This window comes from Fringilla coelebs, assembly GCF_963513975.1.
Source record: "Fringilla coelebs genome assembly, chromosome: 1".
In the NCBI taxonomy this organism is placed as follows: domain Eukaryota; kingdom Metazoa; phylum Chordata; class Aves; order Passeriformes; family Fringillidae; genus Fringilla; species Fringilla coelebs.
The window spans coordinates 83,896,681-83,902,280 of record NC_140028.1 but is presented as its reverse complement, the minus strand read 5'-3'; positions in this window follow the sequence as shown (position 1 = coordinate 83,902,280).

The following is a 5,600-nucleotide window of genomic DNA, read 5'->3' as shown; positions in this document are numbered from 1 at the left end:
CCATTAAGCTAAGATACATTACCACAGGCAAAGCAGATCTCAGTCCTTTTGCTGATCTTTTGGATCACTGGAAGAGCTAGGTGGCAGAAACAGAAGCTTTTGACATCTCACTTGTGCAACTTGTTATTTTCACAATGGAAGTATACTCTCTTAAAAGAGCCAATAACATCTTCCAAATCCCAAACACCCAGTTGTGGGGTTTTTTTAGTTCTCATTTTCACTATAACACTAAATGAAACTCTCTAAAATAAACACACCCTACTTATATACGATATTATTTGTTTGTTTCAATATAAAGTTCTCTTTCTATGTCTACAAAGTGAAAAGTTGCACCACCTTCCTGAAGACTGGAATAATTTTGAACAAAAGTGACTCAAAAGATAAGGGAGTTTGAAAAATTCAGTTTCTTGATTTGATAATACAAATGGAAAGACCGTGAAATTTACTTTATACCAATGCTCCAGGGTATCCTCTGAACACAAAAATATTAGAACACTTGAAAAACTGCTCTGCCATATCAGCATAATCAGCATACAAAGAGCCACAGCACAAATTTTTCAAGTATTTTCACAAACTGGTATGCAAAATTAATCTCTCATTTTCCTGCTGCAAGTGGATTTTCTCCGTTCTTATCTAAATGATGCATCAGTAAAAACACTGCTTCCTTTAGATTCTTGCATATAAAAAACCCATAATACAATGAAATGTACTGTTATTTCTAAACATATTTTGGCTGATCACCGAGCCACTTTCCTACCAGAGACCCCATACCATGATGCCTAATAGCATTTTTACTGGAGACAGGTGGAGAACAGAGCCACACTGATAACACTCAGCCCTGCAAGAGTGGCACACAGCGTGTAACCACTGTAACCACGCTCTGCTCACCAGGTAGCGGAGCAAAGCACAAAGCTGCCTCAGTTCCTCTGGGGAATCTGCTCTTTCCATGGGATTCATTCAGTCTCCACTAACTCCAGAGCTGTTAGAGGGGACAGATGCTTCCAAAACATGAATCCAAAAAAATCCATGTTTACCTTCTGATTTCGAAGGGTAGTAGAACCACACAACTGTTTTACAATTTCTGAATAATAAGTCCAGTAGTAATTAAACCCCAGAATAACAACACATGTTTGCTTCTATGAACACAAAAGATAAAAGATGCTAACCAGTCTGTAAGAACCTAAAGATCACAGTTGCCCGTCCCAAATACTGTTAGGGCTTTGCCACAAGATAAGCACAGAACCGAGCAACAGTGTGGTGCTAACTCCAGACCTGATGGAGGCGAGATTTGGTTAGCACACACTTGGTAATTCTCCAAACAAAAATTCCCAGTGTGGCAAACTGTGTAAAGAAGCAACTGCTTGTATGTATATCACCAGACAAAGATCACCCCAATTTATGGGACAGATGGCATCTGCCACCACAATTAGTTAAGTTACTGTGACAATAACCTGAAATAAGATAATGATGTTGCTATTGTCCAGGTGTTATCTCAGACTGAGGAGGAGGTAAAGAAAGCTGGATGAGAAGAATGTATCACTGAAAATGGACACAAAGAATGCATACTTTATGGGCCATGAGGAAAGCTTACTCAGCAACTGTGCTGAAGTCAGCTCTGACTGGGTAAAAATTAATTCCAGCAGGGGGAGATTGAAACCACCCACAACTCAAGAAACCCACCAACCCAAACAAAAAGACTCAGCATGCGCACTAATTAGTATTAAAAGTGAGGCAATCATCTAACCAATAGAATAGGAGCACGGTGCAGCCAATAAACATTAATTCCTTTCTCTGCTAAGATATATAAATAATTAAAAGTTTTGTATTACCTCAGGACCTCCACCACTGCGAAGCCATGGGTGAAAAAGGACTAGTGGGATGTCACTTGATCCACAGGTGGTGACTACCTTCTACTCAGCCCCTCTATCTCCCCCTTCTCTTTTCCATTTCTATCTCTCTACCTCAAATTCATTGTTAACTAAAATCCATACTATTGACTTTGGCATGTGGTCTCATTTGCACCTTAATTTGGGTAGAGGCATCTCTCAATAATCAGATCTTAAAACAGTCAGTCTCTCACAGCTGCAATACATTTTCACAGATGATAATGAAAAATTCAAGTTTACTGGGAAATAACACAAAGTAAATTCTTTAACTAGATGAAAAAAGAAAGAGGCAGTGCTTTTGGGAAAACAAAATTAATTATGCAGTTAGTCAGTTACCTTTTTCTCTTCTGTTCCAGGATCTGATTCACTGAATTTTTCTTCCTGAAAGCTTCTAGTCATCTTCATTTTCTCCACACTCTGAAAAAAGGCTGTTTTTTCTAGTCTGCTTGTGCTGAAACGTGTATTTATTTCTTCCAGCCTGTTAATCTTAAGTAGCTTCATACTATGTCCAGTGAATTTACTGTCTGTTCTCCTCTCCACCTTAGTTTCATAAACCAGCGAACACTCGTAACTTCTGATTTCTCCTCTTTCTTGGCTGTACAAAAGAAAGACAAGTAAGAGGTCTTAGTGTTATTCGTGCATTTTGGCTTAGAAAATTACCATGTTGCAACACTTTATATTTCAGGTCTCTCTCCTTATACTTGCTGAACCAAAACTCAGAGTATACAGCACTGCCTGTTCACAGAGACCATTCTACACTGAACACCAGATAATTCAAGAAGGCTACAAGACCAATATAACTGAATTCATTCATAGAAACAATTTCGCTCAATGAAATCAACACCTGCTGCTGTTGCTGCACACCCTGCTTATGGAGCACTACTCACTTTTTAGCCATCTCAGTGGTTCCCTGCTGCTCAACATGCTCTCTTTTCTGTTGTAGTTCCAGCAAATTGATATATGAAGACCCTGCTATTAAGTCCAGAAAGATTTTAGATACTAAACAAAGTAGTGCAGGCATGAACACAGGCCTTTTCTCTCTCTTCCCACCATCCTCTACCACAAAAATAGGTAGTTGCCAAAATGGTGGCAATTTCTGGCCCTCTACTGAAGGCTGCAGAAGAGCACAGTCCTCAGCTGGGTTTTTCTCCTCTGCAGGCCCCTGTGATGTGCCTGGCAAGGCACATCAGGATGTAGGATCACTGAGGCTTGTCTAACAGTAGGATTGGTTGGAAGGCCACTGCAAGTCAAGCCTTCTCTGTAGAAGGCTTTTATTGCACAGCAAGGTCGTGGGTTCCCACCTCAAGTAAGCACTTGGCTCCACTTGGAATAGATCTGAACAACTAATTTTTTAAAAAGAGTACTCTAAAATTTCTCTTAGCATCTCTTTATATATCCAGGAAATAGAGGACCAAAACATTTCTATTGCTGTTTTTGCAACCCTTCCTTCACTGTATGGGAAACCCAGCTACAAAAGAACAGTGCTAATGCCTTAGCTCGAGAAAGCTGAATCTGTTAAATCTCATTACACAGCTCATAGTTTCAATTTAACCTGCATAAACACCATAAATTATATGGTGTAATTAAGAACTTATATACAACCTTACAGTCACTGGCAGCACAGAGAAACAGCTTTCAGAGTACAATCAAAGACCCAATTAAATCAGTTATTTTTACCCAAATGCTTTCCAACAGAAAATGTTCTTCAGTGTTTCGGCCCCACATCTGTGCACGTGCAGTAGATCAAATGTGTACCTATAGCAAGTAACTGCTCTGCCCACAGTTAGCCCTCCAAGCTTTCCAGATGTGAAAGATGACATGTGCTATCCCATGTGACACAAGAGATGGTTGGATAGTGGTGGCATTTAAAGATGATGGACAGCAAAGAACCACGTAAGCTTGCAGTTTTCAAATGAGCCTTCCAGAGAGATTCCTGCTACCATGTTGTTGTAGACTGTGCTGTTAATAGGGGAGATGCAGGCACACCATTGTGGGCATGTAAGGTATTTGTCATCTCAAGAAGTCGTGCATCCAGTATGTAAAAATGTCCAGTCTGCTGCATCTAGCATCTCTCACCAACTTTCACAGCTCTGACATCCCTCCCTTTCCACCGCTATCAGCTGAAAGAGCACTTTAGGAGATTTTCTTCCCCCATTTCTTAAAAGCAGGTTTGTGGATTTTCTTAAAGGCTCTGACAATTGCCGGTGAAATAGCCAACAGTTCAGTCTGACCTTCGAGCCATTATTCCATGGATCATGTCTCTACTCCACGGCAAGGGATGATAAGATGTAATCAAAAGCTGTCAGAAAAAAATGGGACACATTTCCAGATGCCCTCCTGCTACCTCCATGTCTGCAGCTACTCAAATCCTACAGTGATTTAGAGTGACCTGGCTGTGAAGACCTTGTGGCCTGACAGGATTTCAACCAAGGAAAGCTGATTCAGGCTCTCCATAGCTCTCCAAAGAGCACACCATCCTACGCTTTGATCATCAAATGTGGCCATCTATCTAATGAGACTGACACATCTTAATTAAAAGACATGTTTCTTCAAGCTGACCAGTGAGTTAGTTATCTGGGAAAATATTAATGGGATGGCAAGCTCAAATGTCTTACTGGGCTCTGTTACCAGCAGAGACTAGGACTGACTCCAAACATGATTGTGCTCTCCACCCATTATTACCTTAATACATCTCTGAAACAAAAAGCTGGACAATAGAATGTGAAATTTGTTTGCAAGTGCCTCCTCCAAAGTCCCAGAATAGAAATCTCACCCTGGTCATATGCCACTGAGCAATGGGAAACGATGACCTTCACATGGTGTGAAGCTCCATTTTCCCCCAAAGGAGGGTAAAAACCTTCCCCCAGTCCTTGACATTTCCCAGCTCTGGCCTGGGAGATACTTTCTTCTACTTTCTGGGTCATCTGCAGCAAGCCAATTGCTCACTCCAAGCAAAATATCTTGCTTCATGAACCACATCTTCACTTACACACTCAGAGACCACAAATTTCATAAAATCATTGCTCAGCTGTAAGCACAGGCAGTGCATACCTATGGTCCTGCTGCTTTTTCTACCTTATAGCAGGAAATCAATATATTTGTATTAGAAAAATATAAACAATATAGTAATTGTTTCTAAATCTGATCAGGAATAGAAATGTGCAGACAAATAGGTTATTAGCCGAAAACTGGAACCCACAAACACCTCATTTTACTTTCAACATCTGGGTATAGATTGTAATTTCTTCAGTAAGAACCAGGTTTACATGATGGGCTGTAAAGCACTTTGTTTCAAACTCAGTCCTTTGGCCTCCATTATCAGTTCAAATAATTTTATTTTTCTCTGACCCGTTGGACACTTTGCAACCAGCCATTTTCAAATTTTAAGTCTGGGGGTACTTGTAGCCAGTAGCCAGACTTGTTTACCTCCTAATACAGCTGACATTAGACTGACCTGAATTTTACAAGCTGGGAACTATTATGTCACAGTGTATAATTAAACCTAAACATATACTTTAAGAAAGAAAACAAGATGTAATGTGGAAAGAATTACCACTGGGTCAAGTTCGGGTCGTAAATTAGGATGCGAATGGTACCGCTTACTGCGCCCATCTTTGAAATACAACCGGCCCTGCATTCTGCAGAATACGAGAGCTCAGTTTTGAATCTAATTTTTTTAAAAATAGTAATTTATTGATGGTTTTTCTGCAGAGA